Source organism: Podarcis muralis, chromosome 9 (genome assembly GCF_964188315.1).
Source record: "Podarcis muralis chromosome 9, rPodMur119.hap1.1, whole genome shotgun sequence".
Lineage (NCBI taxonomy): Eukaryota > Metazoa > Chordata > Lepidosauria > Squamata > Lacertidae > Podarcis > Podarcis muralis.
Window position 1 is genome coordinate 42,630,778 of NC_135663.1, and position 14,627 is coordinate 42,645,404.

Genomic DNA, 14,627 nt, shown 5'->3' on the forward strand with positions numbered 1-14,627 from the left:
AGCATTTCCAACAACAACAAAATTTCAGCAAGAGATTTCAAACTTTTTGCACTAGGAAATAGTGTTACAGCTGGTTGAATTTGGACAACAGATTGCAAAGAACAGGGTCTTTCAGGAATTTCACACCCTTTGGACCCAGTGTGAGGCTCAGTTTTCATTTTTGTATATAGTAAACAGCCTTTACTCACAAGCAATAAAGTTTTGAACAATGTAAAAGAAAAGGGGGGGGAGGAGATTTAAACAACCTCCGAGTTTAGTTTCAGGCACAATTAAGGTATTCGAGTGACAGCACAGTATGAGCACTTTAGCAAAACTGAAAGCACTTTAAGAAGCATGGAGATGAGTAAGTTCCACCCATGATCAATTTATACTGCTCCACATAATAAATACATTGTGCTGTGTGAGTATAAATTAGCACGTATTTAAGCACAATACTAAAGCTTTAACTCTTATTTTCCCTGCATCCAAGAGCACTTGAGTTTTTAATTTCACTTTGCAATAGCTATGGTATAAGTGCATTACTTGGGCCTCATTCTCAGAGAATATTAATCCTACAGTTTCATTGACATACATGGTTCGTGAAAATGACCCTTAATTGTTTTCTCTGAAACACAGTACATGTGGTGGTGTATAACTCAGTCCATTAACCCTTCAGTGAAACTTTTCTTTTGATTAAGAGCTTCTTTTTGTCTCCTTGGTTGTGAAGAGGGAGAGTCAGCATACTAAAATCCATGCTTTATTTGCGGCTTTTCATGTACTCACAATGGCAAACTGTCCTCAATAAAACTCCAGAGTGCCTCTGAATTATTTACCAAATAGTGTTCCAGTTATGATGGCTAACCATATATCATTTCCTACTGCTCTAAGGCTAAACAAATTTTATGACAGCACAAGATAATCACTTCTTAAAACCTTAGAAGTAAACTTCATTTTTTAAATAAAGGGTTTTGACCAGCCAGCTACAAAAATCTTCTCTACCCTAAATACAGATGTGTAGAGCTTTACAATCCTTGCTTGCTTTACTGGCACACAGGGATTATAGGGTTATTAGGTTCCTGTAGGGCTTTCTCTCATTCTCTTAACCATTTCTCTCTAACAATGTCTCTAGTGAGAGATTGATGCACATTCTTTATACAGGGGCTATTCTTTATAAGGCCTTTCTCATATTCCAGAGCATCACCGACAGAACATAGAAGAATTCTTTGCTTCAGAACACTACACTGAGTTGGGATGTAGAGGCTGAAGAGCAGGCTATGGAGTTTTAGCTGTAGCAGCAGCAGCCAAGTTGGTTTGTGCTAGCCTAGTAATCACTGCTCTGTCTTCTCACCCTTCTTCTGCCATATCCTGGACATATGGAAGACAGAATAAGCAGGAGAAACTGCAGTAGTAATGGTTGGAGAGAGAGAGAGAGAGAGAGAGAGAGCGCAGTGGCAGACCTTGGGGGTCTCAAATTTCAGCAGCGCCCTGTGCAATGCCAAAGTTCGGCACCCCTGGCCTATCACTTTCCATTCTACATCATAGTTGTGGTGTCTATGAGATTCCACGCCCAGCGTGACCATACTGGTTGCATTCCCCTAAATCCATATGGGATGATGGAAACAATGTTTAGTATAGATAGTAATTTTCCGATCAGCACTAATTCACACTGAACGTCAAACATAGCTGTACAACATCACAGAAAAGGATTTTTAAAAAATATGTTGTCAGTAAAGTAGCTGGCTGTTCTGAGCAGCAAGATGGCAGTTTCTTGAAGCTTCCGTGGGGAATGTCAAGTAAATATCAGAGCCTCCTTCCTCTTATACCGTGCATGGAAAGAAATCTTTCAGCTCATTGTTATTTTGCAGCTAATGGTCTTGATCCAGAGATACAGTTATGCAGCAGCAGGTTGCACATCCATTACTGTATGTAAAGATCTTTTCCTACAAAAAGATTGACTGAAATACAGCAAGGGAAATACTAAAGGTTAGACCTAGAAGATTTTGATCATCTTCTTTCTGATTCAAAATGGATGTTATTTGAAGCAATGCTTTTGTATCCATGGACACAAATGCCTGACATAAAAGTTCTCTGAAAACATACAAATGACATTTAACACGTTTAGGTTTGCTGCTGGCTGTTAGAAGAATAAAGATGCTTCTTCAAACGTTTTAATTTTCTTTGAACCCTTCAGCTATGAACTGAAAAAGGAGGAAGATACAAAGGGCAAGTGTTCCTATACAATTACTTCTTGATGAGGCCTGATATTACTAGTATTGTTATGAATCTGGGTGGGGTGCCAGACCCCTCTAATTCCTGGATCTGACAAGTGTTAACAGCTAATCAAGCCTTCTAATCCCTAGTTCCAACAAGTGTTAAAAGCTAATCAAGTCTTTTAATTCCTGGAAACAGCCAAACTAGCTTCCTGGTGAGGTGATTAAGAGGCTTGGTGTGAGAGGGCAAATGGTTGGGGGGCACCTCAACAAAAAACGTCAGAGTTGAGAGCAGAGTTTAGTAGTGAAGTAAAGCAGAAAGCTGAAGAGAGAGAGTCACAGCAATGTTTGAAGGAAATGTTTGATTTTGGTTTGAATTCAAGGCTGTGGCTATGGGAAAAAGATGACCCTTTTTGGGGTGTTGATGCTGTGAACCTCCCATCATAGGTTCAGGCTGCAAATGATATTCCTGCTGGAGAGCATGAGGTTTGTAGTTTGGCTAGGAATAGTAAACTTGAGTAACCAAGGCTCCCAGTGTGTAATTTGTAGTTTGCTTTTTTCCAGGATACAGATCACACTTTCCTAGCCTATGTGTCTTGGGGAGCATGACACAACTGCTTGGAAACTGAGGACACAGAGATCACTTGTGACAAAGGGATACGGCCAGTGTGCACGATCTTAATCCCCAACATATATATTTGTACATGCAAAAGGCCACACAAGCACCATCTGCACAGCTTTTCACTTTCTCTGGAACGGAGCCAATATCTAAAGCCACCGAAAGTTAGTTCATTAAGTCAAGAGTCCTCAAAGGAGAAATGGTTAACAATAACAGTAAAAGCCATCGGTCAAGACACATCAACCACAGTGAATGAGCTCATAATAAAATTGAAAGGTCTGAAGTTCATCTCCCTTGTCATGTTTAGCTTCACCTTCTCATCTTATGAATAATATAAGGCCCAAGATATGCGAACAGAGCATAGTACCATGGTCCTAACTTACACTGACAAAGCAAGAAATTAAACTACTCACTGTTCCATATTGCTTGCAGGCTCCAGCTATGGCTGATTTTATTGGCAGAGTTCTAGCCATAAATAGAATACAAATCAATTCTATTTTTATAGCTTTCCTCCTACATGTCATCAGAAAGCACTTTACATAAAGAATCAATCACACAGAGATGGAAAAACGAAGCTTTGAAGATTGGATTTAAAACAGGAAACTGATTAGAAGGCTGTATGAGGGTGGGAGGGAGAAGATTGCCCTACATTGCACAATAGTGGTGCAATATGGTACCACATGAAAATAGCAAAGAAGGATAAAAGCAGATCTGCCTTTCCTTCAAACCTAAATGATGTTAGCGGGTGGGATAGCGCTGTGGTTAGTCAAGGGACAAGCAGGACACACAGGGCCAATGTATAGGGTGTGCATTGCATGTACATGCCAGGCAGTGAAGGAGTTGGAGGGCCACTGAGCACATATAAGGCCAGTGCTTCAGTACACCGGCCTCTGGGTTGTGGTTCTTAGCATGGATGACCAATAACAGGGAGTAGAGCAGTAGCCAGAAAGGCATTGGTAGCCGAAAAATGGGTTTAGAAAAGGCTGTGGTCTGGCTTATGGGTGTGCTTTCACTTGGCTTTGGGGCAATGCTTAGCAGGATGATAGTGGCCCTGATGGTAGTCATCCTGCATCCGGGAAAGAGGAATATGGCAACAGTAGCTGTCAACCCCAGGAAGAGATGGGGCCCAGAGCATGTGGCCAGGCCAGGCTTTTCATTCAGAGTGGTTATTGCTTCAGATCCAGAGCACTGTCTGTCCTAGAGGAAGTTTCCAAGTGGATCCGAGGTGGATTTTGATTGATTTACAACCTTCCATACCTGAGGGAGAAATCAATGAAAGTTTCTAGGGATCGGTTAGAGTTTTCTCTAGCCTTTTGAGGTAGTAAAATGTGGGAGAATGAAGTGTCTGCTACCCAATTCCCCTGTACATCCAAAACAAAATATTTCCCCTAGATATCTATAGCCACAATTTCAGACCATTCAAGTGTCCTATTTTTCAGGGACATCCCAAATTTACAGAAGCCATCCCACTTTTTAATTTGATCTCAGAAGGTCTCACTTTTGCTTAGGGCATCCCTATTTTCATTGGAGAAATGTTAGATGGTATGGAGTTATGTGATCCTAGAGCCAAGGAGATAAGTAACTATGCAACCTTTAGAAGTCATCTGAAGGCAGCCCTATATAGTTTTATTATGTTTTTATATGTGTTGGAAGCCACTGTTATTATTATTATTATCATTATTATTATGGAATAGGACTTCCATATTTTCATCAGAGAAATGTTGGAGGGTATGCAATTTATTCATGGGAATTCCAGTAATGAAAAAATAACTTTCATTGCTTTTAGCATATAGAAATATGATGCCAAAATGTACTGGAGGTATTTTCTTTTAGGAAGACTTTTTCAATTTTACTAATTATTGCTGTGTATCTTTTGTATAATGTTTTTTTAAAGGACTTTTATTAATAGTAAACAAAATGTTATGTGAAAGAAATGTTTAAATGAAATTAATGTCTTCTGTTATCCACCTGTACTCACCTATACCCCCCACAAATTCAATGTTCTGTTTTATAGGCTTCTTGAGATTGAATTCCTGACCTTGTTTAGCTGGGTCTCACACTCCCATAATACACAAGCTCTTTGCTTCCTTGCTCACCTTCTGACAGCTAAGCAAAATGTTCTTCACTACATCAAATGCACAGGCCTTGAAATGGGATATGTAACCCAAAGAGATCCACAGATTATGGGAAATATTTTGGGGTGCCTTAAGTCTTTAAAGGTGACCAACACACTCATCTATTAATGCACATACTTCAAAAGTACCGTTGCTTAACACTTTGTATGCTCAACAGCAGCACTCTGAAGTCTGTCCAACCAAAGATGAACTGGATTGATTATTATTCTGAAGACCAAAAGAAGTAAGATATTTACTAGCTCTTTCATGTGTGTGGGGTTGTGCCACTGGCCTTCCCCCCATGGTCACACCAAATATTCAAATAGACTTTAGTTATGCCATGAAAAAAATATAAGGCATTCCTAGAAAGCAGGGATAAGAAATAGATTTTGAGGTTTTGAGTGGAAAAGGACAACAGGATGCTGAATATGGATTCTGCAGGTGCGTGCAGAAAAGAATCTAAAAGCTTCCTGCAACGTCCACTTAAAGTCTCCTTAGTCATAAGCTTAGTTTTGAGCTCAAAGAGAAATGCCTGCAACACAATAAAGGTTAAAAGCATTACATCAGCAGACAAAATGGATGTGTGTTTTGCAAGGCAAAATATTATATTGAAATACCGCATGCAGGGCTACTTTGGGTTTCATTTACTGTCTACTTTGTTTTTCAAGCACTATAGAACAAACAACATTAAATAACTTATTGAACAAAAGTGGACGAGAATCTAAACATGCAATAGCACTAGTATTTTCACATTATGCAACAGGAACTAGACTTTTTTGGGGGGGTAAATCTTATCATCATCATCATCAGTAGTAGTATTTCCTACTCACTCATCACCAAAAGGTCCCAGGGTGGACTAAAGCATAGTAACAACACAGAAAAAAATCCATAACCCCCAAATCAGCAATCCATACAACAGTGATAGGATGAGAGTTCAGGAGCAAAGGAAAGTAAAGAGTTGGCACACTGAAGCGTCTTAGGGGACTGCATGGTTGTTCTGCCTTTTGATCAAGGGGGAAGTAAAGGTTATAAATGGTATTGGACACAATTAGTGCTTTTTACAGAGAAATCCAAAAGCAGCGGAGAGAGAGGGAGAAATGAAGATAGGCTCACGCAGGCTGGGTGGAAGGCGGGGGCTTTGGGCAAGTTTCTCATTCTTGTCATTTTTTGAAGTCTTCTTCATTGGAACCAATGAGAGGGAAATAAAGCACATCACCTCAAGGACCGGTATAATTTCTCTTCCCTTCTGGGGCATGTTGGGGAATGGCAAGGCTGTGCATCCTCCTCCAGAAAACCATGAAATACCCCTGGAAAGACTTATCTTTTCCCGCTGCAAAGTCAAAGAGGAACTTGCTGTGGACCTTTCCACAGCCACCCAAAGGAGCTGTCTGATGTCAGACCACTCTCTCTGAGGACAATCTTCTCTGTTACTTCAGAGACAAAAATCTAATAGCTCTTATGCTCCATGGCATTGTTGCCTTATACAGTATGTGTTATTTTGGGGAAATTTTCTATTCATATGTGTGGGGTTTGTTTTTTTAGATGAAGCCAAGCAACAGCTCTTATACTGATATACTGGAAAGCTAAACATTTCTCCAGTCATACAAAATTGGATTGAAGAACTGTGTACATTAGCCTCCTGGGAAACAGTTATATTTAATAAATAAGAGAAATCAATTCACTTTTATAAGAGTTGGTTTCTTTTCTTGGGATTCTTTGTACTGTAACGATTCTTTCTCCTACAATTTTTGACTCTCTCTGTGTGTGTATATAAAGGGGGGGAGGGTACAGAAAATCATATGCAGGAAAGCTGTGGTCTATCTTTTCTATTTTAGCAATAGCATTTCTTGAAGAATAAAAAAACCCCCCAATTCCAAATGAAATCAGCGAGGCTTACAGTGTAATCCTCTGCATATACAAGGACCATTATGTTCAGCGAGACTTACTCTCAGGTAAATGTGTATCTTGCAGTCTTAGGTTCCGTATAACTGATATGTGCTAAATTCTTACAAAATAGCTTCTCACTCATTGTCATTTTTATGGAGATGTGTATTAATAGCATACCACATTAGGAATCAGCCATAATATTGACGAAATGTATCTTGAACAACGTGAAAGTAGGGTATGATACATAGCTTTGGGTACACATTGATTCATATTAAAGTCCAGATATACATTTTTCCAGTAACGTTTTCCAAGGAGGAAAATATCAATAGGCTTCAGATGGTATCCAGAGAAGCAGAATAATGTAGGCCAAATGCAAAGCCCAACAGGAGTTGGTCTGAAATAATTTTTTAATCTCAAACCCACCAGAGATAAGCACCCAAAAGCTCTTATACTACATGACAAGAAGGCAAGTAAACTTTATTTATTTAAAGCTCCCCCAATTGCGTTTCACCATAAACTTTAGCATCCCTACATTTCACATTTTCGTTAAAGCCTGGCAAACATAAAGATGTCCCTGACTTCTATTGATTTTGAGAAAGAGAAAGCAGTCACAGATGAATGTGAACTTTGCATCTTTCATTTGAGAGCCTATGTTCTCGTACACAAAGCCAACGATTAAAATTCGCAAAGCTTTACTCTGCCCATCCCCTATATTTTGATAGCGTATTGGAAACTTCACGATTGAGATTGCAGTCCGAAAACTTTGGTGCAGCTGCAGCAAAGTAACTTTATTTTTTATTGAATTGAGCAGGATCTTTACAGCTGAAGAGCACAAGTAGGTGTTGCATTGCAGTCTACATCTTCCCATTTGTTACACTTGCTTCTTTATGACTTCACGTGAATAATTTATACCAGGCTCTCTTTAGAAAATCAATATTTAGCTTCCAAATTCTTGAAACGGGAGGCAAAGCACTGACACGAGCTTGAAACAGCTATTGTTCTTTAAAATAGCACAGTACACAGGGACAATGCAATGAAATATTAAAGGGGCATATGCTTACTAAACAAGAGCCACCTGTAAAAGATGTGGATTTTCCTGGGGATTTAATACAAATGAATTGCATAGTTGCTCTCAACTGCTAGAGTAGCCGAGCTCAGCCTCCTCCAACCTGGTGCCTTCCATAAGTTTTGGACTACAAACCCCAGGCAATACTAGATCTCTAAACCCAACTTTTTTCAGGTTAATTTGCTTTGTTTTACTTTTTGCTTTTGACATGGCGAGGATTTATATGTAGAAGGAGGTCTGTAAACCAATATTTTATTTACTTACATGGTGGTTTTTTATAATGTGCTTACTGATTTGTGTGTGCACATAACATACACATACAGCAAAACAGCAGTAACAAAACAAACCGAAAATGGGAGAAAAAGCAGCAAATGGATGAGAAAAACAAGAGAGGTAAATTGCAGTCTATAATTGTACAACCAAATAATTAGTTTCATTCTCTTTCAGAGTTTCTGGCCCACGTATGAGTAATTTCCCCAAAATGTCCCATGAGTCAATAGAGATTGAAATACACCATCCAACATGACAACATACTCAGTACACTTTATGAAATTTGTTTGCTTTTGGTCCTTTTGCTTGGTGCTTTCAACTTACAGGCAAGATGTTCCATCACATAAATTTGCCATATTTCATTGTATCAAAAACCAATTACATTAAGATGCAATTATTTCTAACAATGGGTTCATCCACACTTCCCTTTGTCCTGTGATTTCGTGTGATGGGTCCAAGACTTTCTTCTTCTTCTTCTTCTTCTTCTTCTTCTTCTTCTTCTTCTTCTTCTTCTTCTTCTTCTTCTTCTTCTTCTTCTTCCCCACTGTTCACTGCTAAATCAGAACAAATGCTCCACCCTGCATTGACAAACTGGTGCTATCCAGCACCTTGGGGTGTGCTTGCTCGCTAGGCTCCAATTGCTGTTTTAATTGCAAAAATTAAAAATGGCCCAAATCTTTTTTCAAACTTAAAAATCAATGTATAATCATTTTGTTGTGGTTTGTTTTGTTCCCCCCCCCCCAGATGGTGGTTCAGCAAGCTGCGTGCACTGAATGAAAAAAAAAGCTCCTGTATAAGGCTATCTCTTCTAACAAGCAGGCTTAAAATTTAATTGTTTAATTGTATGGGAGGATTAGCTATGAAATGGTCAGCCACCCTGAGGCTGTTTAAATGGATTTGAACTTTTCAAGGCGATTAGTACAATCTTTATCTAATCAAGAATAGAAAACAGACTGCATAAAGTTCACTTCGATAAGGTTCACTTAGCTGCTAGCAGTTTGGAGCAGACGTGTGAAGGAGGAGAATATTAACATAAGGAGTCATTAGAGTCAGAACTTAGCCTGTCAATTCAGGCAACCTTCCGTATGCAGCTCCATTGTTATTTCCAACAGTAAATGCAAGCAAGTGGTACAACAATCCATATGATTAGTGAGAAGCAATATGAATGTGCAAGAAACAGGAGACTTTACCTGGAGGTTAACCCCAAAAGAAGGACCTTAGAAAATGAGAGCTATGTCCTATTGCTGATATGTGGGTTTATACACCCAAAGGCTGGTTTGCATACTGAGGTTACAACCCTAGATACATTAATAACAGAGTCTGGGATATAGCTTTTTCCGAGCATCTCACATAACAAAGAAAAGTAACTAAGGGAGAATTTAAATCAGATCATTTTTATAACATTTGGTCTAAATTTTTGACATACATCAATACAACAGAGATGGAACATAGACCCGCCCCCACCCCAATGGTCCAATTAAGCTTGTGGAGAGGATATATTTTAGAAGATTAGGATAAAGTGATTTCTCAATGCCTTGGATTGTGACTATAAATGATGCACCACATGAATTAACGTAGGGTATTATTTTCTATTCCCTTCCCCTCCCTTTTATCCAGTTCTTCTTTTTTCCTCTTTCCTTTCGTATCAGTATGTATCATCAGTATGTTTGGTGTTGTTTGTATTTCGTCTCTATTGTAAAAAAAAAATAAAGTTTCTTCAAAAATAAATAAATAACAGAACTTATGTCTGAGTTGGTAAGTAGTCTGAAGGTAGTTTGAACTTCTCATCACAAGTGGAAATGATAGTGAATCATACAATGGAGGTAGGAAGTCTAGAACAAATAAGGAATAGCTGCCTTGTTTTCTAGTCCTTGAAATCTCTGTAGTTTGCAGGATGCATCTTTCCATACCCTCCAAGTGTCCTGATTTTCCAGAGATAGTCCTAGAATTACAAAAGCCATCCCGGCTTCTGATTTGATCCTGGAATGTCCCCATTTCCCCTGCCAACCTTGGGCAGGAGGATGAGCCAGTGCTTCTGAAATATACGCGGGAGCCCTGCAGTGATTTCATGCTCTTTATTGCAGCTTGTAAAACAGTGATTGAATTGCCCCCCAAACCTCAGGCTTTTATATACATTATTTACACAATGAGTCCCGTCTGATTGGCTGACTCTGCTTCCCTCCTGGAACCTGACTAGTCTTTTGCTGCAGGCCAATCAGTTGTTGCATTCTACGATCCTACCAGCCTAATAGGCTGATTAACGTCCTCCTGGAGCCTGATTGGTCTTTTCCTGCAAGTCAATCAGTTGTTGCATTCTACTTGCCTATTGTTCTAGGATCCAAGCTTAGTATATAACAGTTTCGCTTAAGTAAGAACCATGGTGGCTGTAGCGGCTGCAAGGGAGTTTCCCGTTGGTTCTCCATGGCTGCTGCTGCTGGCCTCCTCAATTGGCAGCTTGTAGCAGCTGCTAGAAAGCAGGTGAGGAGGAGGAGGAGAGGCTTCCACTCCAAGACCCAGACCTGCACGACATGCTGGCTCTGAAGGGCAGGCAGAGGGCTGGGCGGGAAGAAAGGGGGAATGGAGTGGAGCACAAGGAGTCTTGATTTTTTTTTTAAATGCTTTATGTGTCCCTGTCTAATCTTACTGCTTTCTAAAATGTATTTATTGGTGTGTTAATTGTTTCCCCCCCCCTTTTTCTTTTTGTGAATCTACCAAAGAATAGCATAAAATCTGGAATAAGGGGTTTTCTTGGGACGGTGGAGGGTATGTGTGCTGTGTCTCATTGGTGCAGCTGTGGTGGTGCTCACCCTTCTTCTGATAGAAAATTCTCTGCAGGTGGGGGCCCCACAAAAAAATGGAGTTGAGGAGGGTCTGAGAAATGCTGGAGGGTATGTCTTTCTTGTGGCACTCTTTAAGAAACCACTCTATAGCTAACCTGCAAAAGGTGACACAAATTCGCATATGACATAATGCACACGTAAGCTTCATGCAAATCGGCGTCCACAAATTTGGTGAGTTGGCTGGAGGGCCCAATCCACAAGCAGGGTACTGGGCCCAGAAAATTCTGTTGGCACCCCCGACTGGGATTACAGTGATTTTTGTATCAGAACTTAGAAAAATTGAAGTCATTTTTAAGAACTGCTAAATGTAGCATCTCTAGCAACTTCAGCAGGAGTCATTTGAGCAAGTGCATATAGTGGCATTTCAAAAGGCATCCTTTTGTGTTTCAGAAAAGAATGGAATGACTTCTGTAACAAAGAACGCTTCACTTGTTATCAACTTTACCTCTCACGGGTGTGAATTTGAACTGGAACTTTATGAAGTTATAGTACTTCACTGATATATATTTTTTTAAATATGGGAAGTTGAGTGATTCTGTGAAGACCTATAATGTCTTTCATAAGACAGACATTATGAGGTTAGATAGTGGGCAAGTTCACAGCAATAACTTTACAACTTGCTTTTGCTTTCATGAAATTCAGTGTTTTATTCACTTTGGCTCATAGCAGGCTAGCATTTTTGATTCAGATCTTCTGAGCTGCTTAACTGGACATTTCCCCAATTAAAACAAAAAAGGAGTGTAATCTAGTTACCTGAAAAGGTGCCTGTCCCTATATAGACCTGGATAAAATTCTATTTGTGGCACTGTAACCTACAGAATATCACAGGGTGATGACTCAAAAATCGGCATTTTGTTTCTGCCTTTGGTGAATACCAGGAAGTACTTTAAGTAAATTTTCTGAATTTCTGGTTTATTTTAACTGATTTAAACTTTATTATATATTTTGCAACCTTACAGTACAGAGACTAACTACAGCATTAAGGAGTACAGAAAATGCTGAGGGAAATAAAATAATGTTCAGCATCAATTGGAAAGTGATGCGCACGTATCCATTTTTGCTCTAAATACACAGCACAGAAAGCTTATCTCTGGGACTTCATTTGCACCAACCTGATTCTGTTAGCTGTGATCCTACAGATAATGCTAATTTAAGTGCCAGGACCTTCAAGCTTGGGCCTGGTCCCCAGCAACCTGAGACCACTATTGATGCCCACCCTGGGCTTCCCTGTGCTCTGATTATGTCTTCTTTACATTAAAATATATATATATATATATATAAACTGGTAGGAAAGGATGTCCCAGGGTAGGAAAAGGAGGGTATTTAGGAGGCATTGTGCCAGGGATCCCACTGGATCCCAGAGCTGACCCTGAACCTGCTGCATGGAGTAACACCAGCATTTCTGTCTAGAAATGTTACATTGTGAGAGCAACTCCTTGATCTATTTATTTCTTCTGATTTGATAGCAAGTGAGTTGCTAGTTCCATTTAGCTTCTGCACACAATTTAGTGTGTTAGTTATTACCTTTAAAGCACATAGAGGCCAGAAAACTAGGAAATCACAAGTGACAAGAAGTTGCTACAGCCAGCCATGGGCCAGTAGTGGATGGAACCAGAGGCAAAAGTGGGTGATTGTTTCTGTTGTAAATAATAATAATAATAATAATAATAATAATAATAATAATAATAAACTTTGTATACCACCCTTCATTCAAAGATCACAACATAATACAAAATATATAATAAAACAAAAACAAAGACAAACCAATAACCCCCTCCCCGAAACACATTTAGAAGGCCATTGTTAATCAGCCCAAACAGCGTTATAGAGAAATGTTTTCACCTGGTGCCTAAATATATGAAATTAAGGTGCAAATCATACCTCTCTGGGTGGTTTTACCACTGCCTCCTTCAAGCAGGCGGGGACCACTCCCTCTCGAAAGAAGGCATTAATCACCTCCCCGTCCCAGACGGCTGTCTCCTCTCTGCTAATTTTTATCAGTCAAAAGGAGCAAGGGTCCAGAGGCACTGTCTACCAGGTGAAGCCTCTGATTGGCCAGTTCAAATTTTCTATTTGCAGCCAAACTCACCCCACTGGCCTGGGGAAATCACCAATTGGCTAGCCAAGCTACAACTGCTACCCACCCATGAAAGGGGTAAACGGCCGTTCTCTCACTTGGTCTGTGTTATGTTGAAATGTTTTGGGCTTCTCTTGTAAAAAGACAGCACATAGTAGGAGCATTTTAATTTTTCTCACATAATTTTCTCCCTCTTTGCATTTTTCATGGTTACGTGTTGATTATATTTCTCAGCATATATCTGTACATCATTGAATATGCACTTTAACTGCTAGTTCATGTTGGTGTTCTCTCGCTTTTTAAGTTTAGCACTTAAATTGTTTTTTGATTTTTCAGTTTTGTCACTCACTCTCAACCACAATGGTGCTTTGATTATAGCTCAATGGCTACTGTTGTTAGAAGTTCACTTCTAAATGCAAAACTAAGCTGACATATCAGCATGTAGCTGTGCTTACAATTAAAAGGATTAGATTTCCAACTTCTTCATACAGTGATGTAATTAATTTTGATACCTGCAGAGAGATTCAGATGTCTTTCCTCCCACTGTTATGCCAGAATAATGCATTGTAAGAACAGCTGATTGTTGGAGCATAACTCAGCAGCTTATTAACCTTATTTAGGTATCTGCTACTGTGTATCAATTAAATTCTGATTGCCAACCTTTCAACCCCTGTATTAAACACCCATGCAATCAACAATGCTTTGTGTTCTTCCATAATCACAGTGGGGCTATATAATTGGCTGCCAATCTCTTGGCTTTCATCATTGGTTGACATAAGTAGCAAATGCTTTTGCCCTATAATGGTGAAAGTGACAGCCTTTTGTACATAATGTGGGACCTGTCTCATTGGCTTTGCTTGTTTTAGTGCAGCAGCAAGGTCCTTCTTTTAGCAGAGTTATGCTTCTGGTTTGCATATGAATTAACAGCCTACAGGGTGCCGTATTTTGAAGAGCAAAAAAGAGGACACTTTTCGCCGACTTTTTTTTTTTAAATCGTTTTTGTTTTACAAGTGTAAAGTTGTAACAACACCAAACACATATCCATATAAAGAGATTTCTCTGAATCTCAAGACTTCCCACCATCCCTTCCCTGGGTCCTATTGTCAACATTTTCAACTGCATATTATTTCATAATCTATATTTTGTATCTGTCCATATTGTCCTTAGTGTTTGCTACATTACAACTGTTATTAGAATTCTTCTGTTGTTTAGTCATTCAGTCGTGTCCGACTCTTTGTGACCCCATGGACCAGAGCATGCCAGGCACTCCTGTCTTCCACTGCCTCCCGCAGTTTGGTCATGCTGGTAGCTTCGAGAACACTGTCCAACCATCTCGTCCTCTATCGTCCCCTTCTCCTTGTGCCCTCCATCTTTCCCAATATCAGGGTCTTTTCCAGGGAGTGTTCTCTTCTCATGAGGTGGCCCAAGTATTGGAGCCTCAGCTTCAGGATCTGTCCTTCCAGTGAGCACTCAGGGCTGATTTCTTAAGAATGGATAGGCTTGATCTTCTTGCAGTCCATGGGACTCTCAAGAGTCTCCTCCAGCACCATAATTCAAAAGCATCA